The sequence below is a fragment of the Bos indicus x Bos taurus genome, chromosome 25 (genome assembly GCF_003369695.1).
Source record: "Bos indicus x Bos taurus breed Angus x Brahman F1 hybrid chromosome 25, Bos_hybrid_MaternalHap_v2.0, whole genome shotgun sequence".
NCBI classification, from domain to species: domain Eukaryota; kingdom Metazoa; phylum Chordata; class Mammalia; order Artiodactyla; family Bovidae; genus Bos; species Bos indicus x Bos taurus.
Genome location: NC_040100.1, coordinates 37134644 through 37147912, shown reverse-complemented (window position 1 = coordinate 37147912; position 13269 = coordinate 37134644). Strand labels below are relative to the sequence as shown.

At 45.1% G+C, this 13269-nt stretch overlaps 1 protein-coding gene and 1 pseudogene across 11 annotated transcripts in view; both read left to right on the top strand.

The window, feature by feature from the left end:
• The window catches only part of RBFOX1 (RNA binding fox-1 homolog 1), a 2434604-nt gene that overhangs the window by 1171142 nt on the left and 1250193 nt on the right, over positions 1-13269 (top strand). The window lies entirely within an intron of this gene.
• LOC113884046 lies at positions 11189-11286 on the top strand (annotated as a pseudogene).

The window sequence follows — 13269 nt, the reverse complement described above, 5'->3', positions numbered from 1 at the left end:
GTACACCCGTGGTGGATGCATGTCAATGTATGGCAAAACCAATACAATATCATAAAGTAATTAGCCTCCAATTAAAATAAATAAATTTATATTAAAAAAAAGAATTTGAGCTTTTAAATGGGTAGAAGCACAGCTGTTTTGGTAGCATCTTCATGAGTTTTGAAACAAGATATTTTTTAAGTTTCATTTCAGATTGGTTAGGCAAACAAATAACCGTTTCTGAATGAGAGTGAGTGGTAATGTGTATAGTTTTATTTTTCACTATTCAGATACTTCCGGATGTGCGGTTTTCCAGTGTCACAAGGACTTGTGGGTTCTCTTCATTATTTATTTATACTACTGAAAACATAGTACTCATAGGCCATAACTTACAGGATGACTGATCCCCTCAAGAAACTTTACATTTTGGTTTCCTGGCCCTTTGAACGTTTTCTGTGACATCCCGTATGGTCCATACCAAGCGGGATATGGTGGATGTGGGTACACTGATTCCCAACTTGATCTTGCTAAAGCCAATCAGCCTTTGTCATTTAGACTGTGGGAATGACCCTGCCCATTTCTCGCTCTGTTGAATTTCCAGCATGTAGTAAAACCTATGAAGAGAAAAACAATTTGAGTAGATGTTTAAATAGAAGTGCCAATTTAGCATACTTTATTCTGCGTTAGAAGAGACATGATCTTGCAAGTCTATGATTAAACATACAATACACAGAGAGTTCAGAAAAAACAAGATGGGAGTAGAGAATCTCCATCAATTTCAGTTGAATAAATGAACGAATACATGGAGGAAAGACTTTATGTTTTAAAACGTCTCTTGTCAAGGTTATATATGGGTGTATACTTTAAAAGGAAGCATCTCCTATCTTGAACGGGAAAATACTGAGGCAAGAGGAGGTGGTGGCCGTGGGAACCGCTGATGACAGATGACAGTTCTATGCCAGCAGCCTTCTCAGGCTTCTGAGCCAAGCTTCCCAGTATTCGGGTGGTGGAACATAACTCACTCTGCATTACCCCGTGGAAAACCTGAAGATCCTGAGCCACGACAATGGGCTGCAGTTTACATGAGGCAAGGCGCAGATTTCTGAATATGAGGAAGAAAGGCTCAGCGCTCTTGAACAGCTTTAGCCTGGCCATCCAGAAATACCAAAACCATGCACAGGGGCTCTTGAGCCACCCTCCGCCACCGCTGAAACATTCCAGGAACTGCGGTAGATGCGGAAACCGTTTTAGTCCTTCCTGTCTATTTCAGGCCCAATGAACTCAAATTTACATGAGAGGCAAGAAGTGAATCCATTTCAGAAGTGTCAAAAGACTCACGTTGCATCCATTACTGTCACATTTCCTTTTTTTTTTTTTAAATACAGTTCATCGATTTGGCTTTTATGGAATACCTTTTCCATCTAAAAAAAGTGTTGATTCAGGAAAGAGTTTGAAATTAAGCCAGAATTTGTTGTTCAACAGCGAATAAACAGGGATAAACTCCCATAGCTAAGACTCTCTGATAAGGTTCTGTAAGTGTTGTCTCTTTGTCTATGGTGCTAAAATACATATATCTTGGTTAATTGACTAAAAGAAGCACACAATAGGAAATTGGATTTAAAAGAGTCATTTTCATTGCACATCCAGTGGAATTGGTTTCTAACATATTTCCACATTTAATGTGAATCTGCTTTTAAAAATAAAGACAGCCGGTGGTAAACTTTGTATGCCATTAAGAGAGCATCCAACAAGGGGTAATGGGTTTCTGCCGAGCCCATTACAAAGTTTGCCCAGAGACGTTAAAAATATAAATATAGAGGATCATCAGTGTTATAAGTGGTTCAGGCTTCAACTGCTAATAGAAAAGGAAGCCAGGTTGTGTTGTAATGTACTAGGAAACTGCTCGATATATAGAAAATTCTTTATTATTGTCATGGGTACTGATCCTGTGTATTGAGTGTTTGCATAAGCCACATGTGTGCATGCATGCCAAATTCCTTCAGTTGTGTCCGACTTTTTGCGACCCTAAAGACTGTAGCCCACCAGGCTCCTATGTCCATGGGGATTCTGCACTCAAGAATACTGGAGTGGGTTGCCATGCCTTCCTCCAGAGGGTCTTCCCAACCCAGTGATTGAACCCGCGTCTCTTATGTCTCCTGCACTGGCACATGTGTTCTTTACCACTAGCTCAACCTGGGGAGCCTTTGGGTAAGCCTTGCATTGTGTTATCTCCTGGATACATATTATTGAACTGAATACTCCCAACAACTTTAGGAATCAGGTGCAATGGCACCCCACTCCAGTACTTTTGCCTGTAGAATCCCATGGACGGAGGAGCCTGGTGGGCTGCAGTCCATGGGGTTGTAAAGAATCAGACACGACTGAGAGACTTCACTTTCACTTTTCACTTTCATGCATTGGAGAAGGAAATGGCAAGCCACTCCAGTGTTCTTGCCTGGAGACTCCCAGGGACAGGGGAGCCTGGTGGGCTGCTGTCTATGGGGTCGCACAGAGTCGGACACAACTGAAGCGACTTAGCAGCAGCAGCAGCTCTTATTAAACCCATTTTTCAGAAGGAAAGACTGAGGCTTGATGTGACTTTTCTAGGGTTACCAACCATGAGTTGGATTTGTAGTCATATTTGAAATCTTATGACTTCAAAGACTATTTTGGCCCTTTGACTCAAAGCCTTAGGGACCTTTGTTCTTACATTAGTGAAAACTGATCTGACATAGATCAGATTTGGTTAACCCTAGGGAGTCCTTGCAGTTCTTTTATTAGGACTAACCTGCTTATAATTGTAGTGGAATATGTGGATGGATGAATGGCTGGGTGGATGGATGGATGGATGGACAGATGGATAAGTGGATAAATGGGTGGATGGATGGATAGATGGGTGGGTGGGTGGGTGGGTGGATGTATGGATGGGTGGGTGGGTGCATGGATGGATGGATGGATGGATATATGGATAAGTGGATGAATGGATGGTTGGATGGATAGATGGGTGGATGGGTGGATAGGTGGATGGATGGATGGATGGATGGGTGGATGGATGGATAGATGTGTGGATGGGTGGATGGATGGATAGATGTGTGGGTGGGTGGATGGGTGGATAGGTGGATGGATGGATAGATGGGTGGGTGGGTGGATAGATAGATGGATGGATAGATGGATAAGTGGATGAATGGGTGGATGGATGGATAGATGGGTGGGTGGATGGATGGGTGGGTGGGTGGGTGGATTATGAATGGGTGGGTGGGTGCATGGATGGATGGATGGATGGATAGATGGATAAGTGGATGAATGGGTGGATGGATGGATAGATGTGTGGGTGGGTGGATGGGTGGATGGATGGATAGATGTGTGGGTGGGTGGATGGGTGGATGGATGGATAGATGTGTGGGTGGGTGGATGGATGGGTGGGTAGATAGGTGGATGGATGGATACATAGACTGACCAACTAATCACTCAGAAGGAAGATTGGAAAAAAATATCCATAACAATAAATATAAATACCAATAAATAAATGAAAATATGTTCACATATACATATACGTGTGCTTTGTATACATATGTGGAAAGTTTTATCTGTATATATCAACGATTCACATATCATATTGGAAATCACCATATTTGATGACATAGGCATTTTGTAGAATGTTGGAGAGAGTGTGGAGTGGTACATTTTTCTATGGAAGACAATTTAGAAATTCTTATTTAAAAACAAAGTGCATATTCATCTGCCCAGCATGTCCATCTCTTGGGTTTATGTATTTTCACTTTCACTTTTCAAGTTTGCCAAGGTGCAAATTGCTCAACTGGAGCAGAGAAGGAAGAAAAATTGGAGCAAAAAAAATGCCTAATGATGGAGGGTAAGAAGCCAGGAAACATTCAGGGAGTGAAGAGGATCCTCATGGGCCTGAGACGGTGTCTGCAGGACTAGGGGAAGAACCCAAGAGCCAGACCTGTGTTAGGAAAACTCAGTGAGAAAACACACTTGGGACTTCCCTGGTGGTCTGATGGTTAAGAATCCTCCTGCCAATGCAGGGGACACGGGTTCAGTCCCTGATCAGGGAAGATTCCACATGCTGCAGAGCAACTCAGCCCATGCCCCACAACTACTGAGCCCCTCTGCTGCAGCAAGAGAAGCCGCCGCAATGAGAAGCCTGAGCACTGCATCTGGAGGGAAGCCCCGCACGCTGCAACTCGAGAAAGTCTGTGCATAGCAGTGAAGACCCAGCACACCAATAAATAAATACATTTTTGAAAACACACACACACACATACACACACTGTGTTTGTCTACACAGGATGAAATTCCAGCAGATAACTAAGGGGTTGAGAAGGAGGGAGGGTGACCTTTGTGGTTTCCGTGGAGCTTGACTGAGAAGGGAGCAGGAGAGGAGCCCAAGTTTTGCTTTTAAAGTTATGCAAGATGGATCCGTTCTAGAGACCTGCCGTGCACCCTCTTGCCTGTGGTTATGGCGCTCTTAACAGCTGGTTAAGAGGGTAGATGGAGCCCATGGTTAAGTGTTCATATAATTGCATATAAAAACACACACACACAGGACACTAGGAAGCCTTTGGAGGTCATGAGTGTGTCTGTCACCTTGGTTGTGGTGATGGGCAGGTGGATGTATGATACCCCATACATCCACGTGTGTGATATAGAGACCTGTGTGAGTCTGTATCCAAACTCATTGCATTGTCCCCATGAGATGTGCAGGGGGTTTTGTCTATCAGTTGTACCTCAGGGCTTCCCTGGTGGCTCAGTGGTAAAGAACCCACCTACCAACCCAGGAGACTCGGGTTCCATCCCTGGCCCGGGAAGACCCCACATGCTGCAGAGCTAAGCGCATGCGCCACATCTACTGAGCCTGTCTGTGCCCTACGGCCCGGGAGCCACAACTCCCCAGCCCTTGAGCCTCAAGCAGCGAAGCCTGTGCACGCTGGAGCCCAGGCTCCGCAACAAGAGAAGCCCCCACATCGAGAAGCCCCCGCACCACAACACCGCAGCACGACGTGCTGCTAAGAGTAGCCCACGCAGCAGCGAAGACCCAGCACGGCTAAAAACAAATCATAAATAAATGAAATTATTTAAAAATTGTACCTCAGTGAAGCTGTTAAAAAGATTATACTGTGATTCCTTTTGATCTTCAACGAACATCCTCTGCTTTGATAATTAAATACACTTCAGTTAGAAAACAAAAAACAGAAAAGAGCTTCCATTTTTGCAAACAAGCTCTGATGGACCCCTCACGCCCAAGCTGATGTCCATCCACTTAGATGTCAACCTAGATATCCTGTGTTGGACACAGGCAACCCAAATTGCTTTGAAAATGTGTGTAAGAGAGACTTAAAAGCAGGTAAGCCTAAAAATCGCTCGAGTTAAAAATTATGTCCTGGCTAAGATTTGGGGTCGTTTTGTGCTCTGAAATAGGGTGGTTGGCTGCTGGCAAATTTCTGAAAATGACAAAGCTACTTTTTTAAGCCTAATGGTTTGGCCACAGAGGAAAACGAAATTCCCCGGGTGCTGCAGACCCTTGTCATTCATCGGAGGCACGGCAAAATCATGATCTTTATCCTCCCGGCTGTGTGTGTCTGTCGGGGACTGTGGGCCGCTCAAAGTTGTATACTATTATTTTTTTATTCATCTCTGGGTCATTTCATCTTCCTGTGCCAGCCGCATGAATGACTGTGTATGAAAATTGTATTTTGTGCTGAATTCCCCACTGTGAAAGATGTTTACTATATATTTATGAAAACACTGCAATAACAAAACCCTTTCTAAAGCCTTTCAATTTGCTGTAAGGGCAGATAAAATATTTTTATCTCGAACTGAACTTCATACCTTGGGAGATGCAGTAGGCCCGACTTGGAATAATAAAACACTTCAGAGAAAAGCTGGCGCTGTTCAGATTGGTTCAGAAACCCGGGCACTCCACTCGGTGGACCTCCATGCCTTTTAAAGGTGCTGACTGAATACACAAAACCTAGAGCTAAGCACTGCAATGTTGGCATCATTAAATAGGAAAAAGAAATCTTTGTATTTATTAAGTACTTTTGCATTGCGTCCACAGAGATGCAGGGCAGCTCACTGAGCAGTGTTTCCTTCATTCTGGGAAATAGAGAGAGGAGGGTGGCCATCACCCCCGTGTACTGAAAATCTTGACTCTTCACCTTCGTTTAGGCTTTAGCTTTGAAACTTTTGTTTAGTAGACTCTGATTTACTAGATCCACATGCAGTTGGGAGAAATAATACAGAGAGATCTCTTGTAGGCTTTACCCTGTTTCTCCCCTGCCATGGGAATATTTTGCAAAACTATGTATCACGTCTCACCTGAGATACTGATGTTGCCGCAGTGCAACCCACTGATACTGCTCGGATTTTCCCAGATTGCCTTGTGCTCATTTGTATGTGTGCACTTCATCATACACAAATTTATTGTGGGCATAGGTTTGGGGATCCACCGCCACAGATGAGATACTGAGCATGTCTGTCCTAAGATTCCTGTTGATAATCACATCCACCTCCACTCACCAGCACCCGCTCCCGTTCCTAGCCTCTGTCCACACTGCTCTGTCCTCCACTTCTAAAACCCTGTCATTTCAAACACATTATCGAAGTGAAATCACACAAATTTATTTTTTCAACTTTTTATTTTACATTGGAATATAGCCGATTAACAATGTTGTGACAGTTTCAGGTGAATAGCAAAGTGACTCACCCATACATATACCTGTATCCATTCTCCCCCAAGGAGAAGGCAATGGCATCCCACTACAGTACTCTTGCCTGGAGAATCCCATGGACGGGGGAGCCAGGTAGGCTACAGTCCATGGGGTCGCTAAGAGTCGGACACGACTGAGCGACTTCACTTTCACTTTTCACTTTCATGCATTGGAGAAGGAAATGGCAACCCACTCCAGTGTTCTTGCCTGGAGAATCCCAGGGACAGAGGAGCCTGTTGGGCTGCCGTCTATAGGGTCGCACAGAGTCGGACATGACTGACGAGACTTAGCAGCATTCTCCCCCAAATGCCCCTCCCATCCAGACTGTCACATAACACTGAGCAGAGTTGCCTGTGCTATACTGTAGGTCTGTGCTGGTTATCCATTTAAATATAGCAGTGGGTACCTGTCCATCCCAAAATCCCTGATTATCCTTTCCCCATCATTTTCTCCCAGCAACCATAAGTTTGTTCTCTAAGTCTGTGAGTCTGTTTTGTAAATAAGTTCATTTGTCTCATTTCTTTTTGAATTCCACATGTAAGTAGCATCATACAATATTTCTCTTTCTCTTATGGCTTAATGCACTCAGTATGACAATCTCTAGGTTTATCCCTGTTGCTGCAGATCAAATTAGTCCATTCTTTTTAATGGCTGTGTAATATTCCGTTGCATGTATGTATCATGTTTAACTTTTTGGGGTTGGCTAACTCCAGCACCATCATTCCCTGGAGTTTTATCTGAATGACTGAGCCCATCAATCATTTGTTCTTTTTCACTGCTCAGTAATACCCCACTGTACCTGCTAAGTGCCATGGTCTGTTTAACCACTCACCTGTTGAAGGACATCTGGGCCATGTGTGGCTCTCACAAACACAGCTGCTGTGAACATTGCTGGGCACGTTTTAGTGTGAGTATGGGTCTCACTGCTCTGGGACAAATACCAGGAAGAAGGCTTTGGCAATTTTTAATTCATACACATTATTTATTCAAATGCTCAGTGCTGTCTGACTCTTTGTGACCCCATGGATTGCAGCACTCCAGGCTTCCCTGTCCTTCACCAACTCTCAGAGTTTGTTCAAACTCATGTCCATTGAGTCTGTGATGCCATCCAACCATATCATCCTCTGTCACCCCATTCTCCTCCTGCCCTCAATCTTTCCCAGCATCAGGGTCTTTTCCAATGAGTCAGCTCTTCACATCAGGTGGCCAAAGTATTACAACTTCAACTTCAGCCTCAGTACTTCCAATGAATATTCAGGGTTGATTTCCTTTAGGATTGACTGGTTTGATCTCCTTGCTGTCCAAGAGACTCTCAGGAGTCTTCTCCAGCACCACAGTTCAAAACCATCAATTATTTGGATCTCAGCCTTCCTCATGGTCCAACTCTCACATCCATACAGATTACAGAAAACATTAACATGCTGTCCCTATTGGAAGTGAGTTCCAGTCACACACACCAGTCAAAGGAAAGATGTAAAATCTTACCCACATCTGAATTTATTTCTACATAAGCAGAGGACTAAATATAGAGACTATCCAGCATTTATGCAGCATCCACCTTATGCCAGTCTATATACCAAGCCTGTTGTGTATACTAACTCACTTGTCCTCACAGCATCCTTAGGAGGTATGTACCACCGTCACCCCCACTTATAGATGAAGAGTCAGACAGAAAGCACTCCAGTCCCTTGCCATTTTGCTACAATCCGTGGCACTGAGAGTTAGGCAGGCTGGCTTGAGAATCCCTCATCTGAAGCACCAGCTGTGATGCGAACCTCACTTCCAGATCTCTGGGTCAGCCCTTCTGGGTTGGATGAGGTGGTGTCGGGTTGGGTCAGCATCTATCAAACTGTCCCTGCAAAGAAAGGATACGTGGATTTGTGGGTATAGAACAATGGCTAGCTGACTTGACTGCCTCTCAATTCACTGCTGTGAGCTAAGCTCGCTTTATCCGACCATCTCAGACAGACAGATGGAGGTTTCTTCTGGCTTTTAGATCTCTAAGAAGTCGATTTCACAATCCTCCCTTGGTTACACACTGCGATATTTCACAGCTCTCACTGGCGGGATGTTCTGCCTCTCCGTGTGGCCCAGATCTGTCTCACCGAAAGCTGAGCCCCCGGTCATTTGTCTCCCTTCAGTGAAGATGTGGAATTCATGGCCCCACATCTCCTCGACAACACAACTTAAAGGTACTTGTTTCTAACAGAATCTCGCATGGCCGCTTTACATGAATCATGCGGCTTTCCATCCTCTGAAGGCATTTCATATTTCCACCAGGCTTATAAAGTATTTAATATTTTCATATGCTCCAGTGTAAAGCCATCTGTTGCAGTGACAAGGCAAAATGTGGAAGGCAAGAACAAGCGTATGTTTAGGGAAAGATTCCATGGAACGTTAACAAGAAAGCTATGTGCTACTCTGGGGTGCCTTGTCGAAAATGGCCAGGGGCTTTGGGGAGGCATGGCCCCTGGCACTGGTATTTATAAATAGGCAGTTATAGGTGACACTTGCCCTTTTACTCCTGGCCTGTAAATCTAGACTGGATCTGCAGTGTACATGGCGGCAGGGACCTCTCTGAGAGGAAGTAGTGATATCGTCTGATTTTTGGATCTTTATTTCATCTTGGTTTTCCACGTGTGTTTTAACTTTTTTAAAAACTGGGGGATAGTTGTGTTACAATATTGTGTTAGTCTCTGCTGTACAACTACGTGAATCAGCTATATGTATACATTTATCTCTTCCCTCTTGTGTGTTGACTTTTTGTTATTCTTTGGGCCACTGCATTGGGAACCTGCTGCGTGCTAGACTTGCGTGTTGCTGAAATTGTGTTTCAGAAGAGTTACAGCTATTTCTCTGGGCCTAACTTCTTCTTCTTTTGTTAAAAAAAAAAAAAAAAAAAAACATTATTTTTAACTGGAGGAAAATTGCTTTACAATATTGTGTTGATTTCTGCTGTACATCAACTTGAATCAGCTGTAGGTATACATATGTCCCCTCCCTCTGGAAGCTCCCTCCCACCTCCCACCCCATCCCACCCCTCTAGGTTGTCACAGAGCACCAGATTTGAGCTCCCTGCATCATGCAGCAAATTCCCAGCAGCTCTCTATTTTACATATGGTAATGTGTATCTGTTCAGTTCAGTTCAGTCGCTCAGTCGTGTCCGACTCTTTGTGACCCCATGGACTGCAGCACGCCAGGCCTCCCTGTCCATCACCAGCTCCCAGAGTTTACTCAAACTCATGTCCATTGAGTTGGTGATGCCATCCAACCATCTCATCCCCTGTCATCCCCTTCTCTTCCTGCTTTCAATCTTTCCCAGTATCAGGGTCTTTTCCATGAGTCAGTCCTTTGCATCAGGTGGCCAAAGTATTGGAGTTTCAGCTTCAGCATCAGTCCTTCCAATTCAGGACTGATTTTCTTTAGGATGGACTGGTTGGATCTCCTTGCAGTCCAAGGGACTCTCAAGAGTCCTCTCCAACACCACAGTTCAAAAGCATCAATTCTTCAGCACTCAGCTTTCTTTACAGTCCAACTCTCACATCCATACATGACTATGGTATGTTTCAATGCTATTCTCTCAACTGGTCACACACTTTCCTTCCTACCTACTCCTGTGTGTCCATAAGTCTTTTCTCTATATCTGCATCTCCATTGTGAAAGTGTAAGTGAAGTGAAATCACTCAGTTGTGTCTGACTCTTCGTGACCCCATGGACTGCAACCTACCAGGCTCCTCCGTCCATGGGATTTTCCAGGCAAGAGTACTGGAGTGGGGTGCCATTGCCTTCTCCATCTGGTATTCCTGCTGCTGCTGCTGCTGCTGCTGCTAAGTCTCTTCAGTCGTGTCCGACTCTGTGCAACCCCATAGACGGCAGCTCACCAGGCTCCCCTGTCCCTGGGATTCTCGAGGCAAGAACCCTGGAGTGGGTTGCCATTTCCTTCTCTTACAAATAGGTTTATCAGTACTATTTTTCTAGATTCCATATATATGTGTTAATATACAATATTTGTTTTTTCTGACTTACCTCACTCTCTGTAATAGGCTCTGTGTTCATCCACCTCATTAGAACTGACTGAAATGCATTCTTTTTTTAAGACTGAGTAGTACTCCATTGAATATATGTAGCAGAACTTCTTTATCTATTCATCTGTCAATGAACATCTAGGTTGCTTCCATGTCCTGACCATTGTAAACAGTGCTGCAATGGACACTGGGGGTACGTGTGTCTTTTTCAATTATGGTTTCTTCAGGGTATATGCCCTGCTGCTGCTGCTGCTAAGTCGCTTCAGTCATGTCCGATTCTGTGTGACCCCATAGATGGCAGCCCACCAGGCTCCCCCATCCCTGGGATTCTCCAGGCAAGAACACTGGAGTGGGTTGCCATTTCCTTCTCCAATGCATGAAAGTGAAAAGTGAAAGTGAAGTCACTCAGTCGTGTCCGACTCTTCGATACCCCATGGACTGCAGCCTACCAGGCTCCTCCACCCATGGGATTTTCCAGTTGAAATGATACAGAGAAGATTAGCATGGCCCCTGCACAGGGATCTAACTTCTCATACACATTGTGTGGTCTTGCTAATGCAGAAACAATCAGATGCAGATCCATTGTGGCTGCCCACTTGAACATGAGGATATCGGCACAGTCCTCTAAAACTGTTGTGATACTCCAATGCCGCTGGCTGAACTGAGCTCAGAAAACTCAAAGGGAATGTTTCTGAGGTGGGGCCCGTTGCTCTTGGGGGGAACACCATGGCTAACATGCAGTGAGGATCAGATCTGACAAGCGTATAAGGGGCACTGTGCCTTGACTGGCTTATTTCAGCCTCCTACGCCTCTTCCCTGGCGGGGCCCTTCAGTGTCTTCATTTCATAGATGAGGGATCCGTTTTCAAGAGGGTGATTCTCCCAAGGTTGCACAGCTCATGGTGGGCAAACCCTGGATCTGACCACGGGCAGGCTTGGTCCATAAACGGGATGCTTCACCACTATGTCTTATAACTGACATTAGTAAAATAGGAGAAACTTGTTCACTGCCTTGCAGACCAGTTCTTCGGATGGTGATATCAGCTGGAACATGTCAGTCAAAATAGGGCAGACTGTCGCAGCGTAGCCTCTGCAAGCTTCAGTTCTCAGCTACTTCTTCTTCCTTTTTTTTGCCACACCAGGCAGCCTGTGGGATCTTAGTTCCCCAACCAGCGATGGAACCCACACCGCCTGCATTGAAAGTGTGGAGTCTTAACCACTGGACGGCCAGGGAAGTCCCTCTCAGCTACTTAAAAAAAAAAAAAAAAGTTTATTTTTGGCTGTTTTGGATCTTCCTAGATGTGTGGGCTTTTCTCTAGTTGTGGCAAGCGGGGGCTACTCTCTACTTGGGGTACATGGGCTTCTCATTGTGGTAGCTTCTCCTGTTGCAGAGCACAGGCTTGATAGTGGTGGCCCACGGGCTGATTTACTGTGAGGCATGTGGAGTCCCAGATCAGGGATTGAACCTGTCTCTCCTTCAATGAAAGGCAGATTTTTTTTTTTTTAACCACTGAGCCATTAGGGAAGCCCCCTCTCGGCGACTTTTTGAATTTTTTATAATTTATTTATTTACTTTTGGCTCTGTTGGGTCTTCCTTGCTGTGCCGGCTCTTCTCTAGTTGTGACGAGCAGGGGCTACTCTTGAGTCACGGGGCATGGGCTTCTCATCTCGGTGGCCCCTCTCGTTGCAGAGCACGGGCTCTCAGACGTGAGGGCTTCAGTATTTGCAGCACGTGGGCTCAGTGCTTGGGGCTCCCGGGCTCTAGAGCACAGGCTCAGTAGTTGCGGTGCGTGGGCTTAGCTTCTCCGTGGCAGGTGGGATCTTCCTAGATCAGGGATAAAACCTGTGTCTCCTGCATTGCCTCCAAGCCACCAGGGAAGCCCCCTCTCAGCTACTTTTTAACTCTGTGAGTTAAGTTCAGTGAACCCCAGGGGGAAGCTTGCAGAAGGAACTTGATGTGAAGACCGATGAATAGCTCTTGAGAGTGCTACAGCAGAAGAAGATCATACTGGTTAACCACCAACCCACCTGCCAAGACCTCTCCTTTTATATCAATTTTGAACTATTTTCTACCAACTCGTGTGAAAAAGTGTCTTAGATCATTCACCTGCTTTCAGTCCTATTAATAAATGGATTGACAGCATATGTAAGAACCTAGGTCCCAACGGTAGCCATGTCAAAAGAAGACAGTTTCTGGTTAGTTACTCCCAGGCTGATAAAATTCATGATATAGTAGGATTTAGGGGGATTTTTAAAACTTGGAGTATAATTGCTTTCCGTGTTGTGTTAGTTTCTGCTGTACAAGGAAGTGAACCGGCTTTATGTATGCATATATCCCCTCCCTCTAGAACCTTCCAATCCCCTTCCAATCCCACCCCTATAGGTCATCCCAGAGCACTGATCTGAGCTCCCTGGGCTACACAGCAGCTTCCCCGTGTGTGTGTGTGTGTGTGTGTGTGTGTGTGTGTGTGTGTGTGAGAGAGAGAGAGAGAGAGAGAGAGAGAGAGAGTCGCGCAGTCATGTCTGACTCTTTGG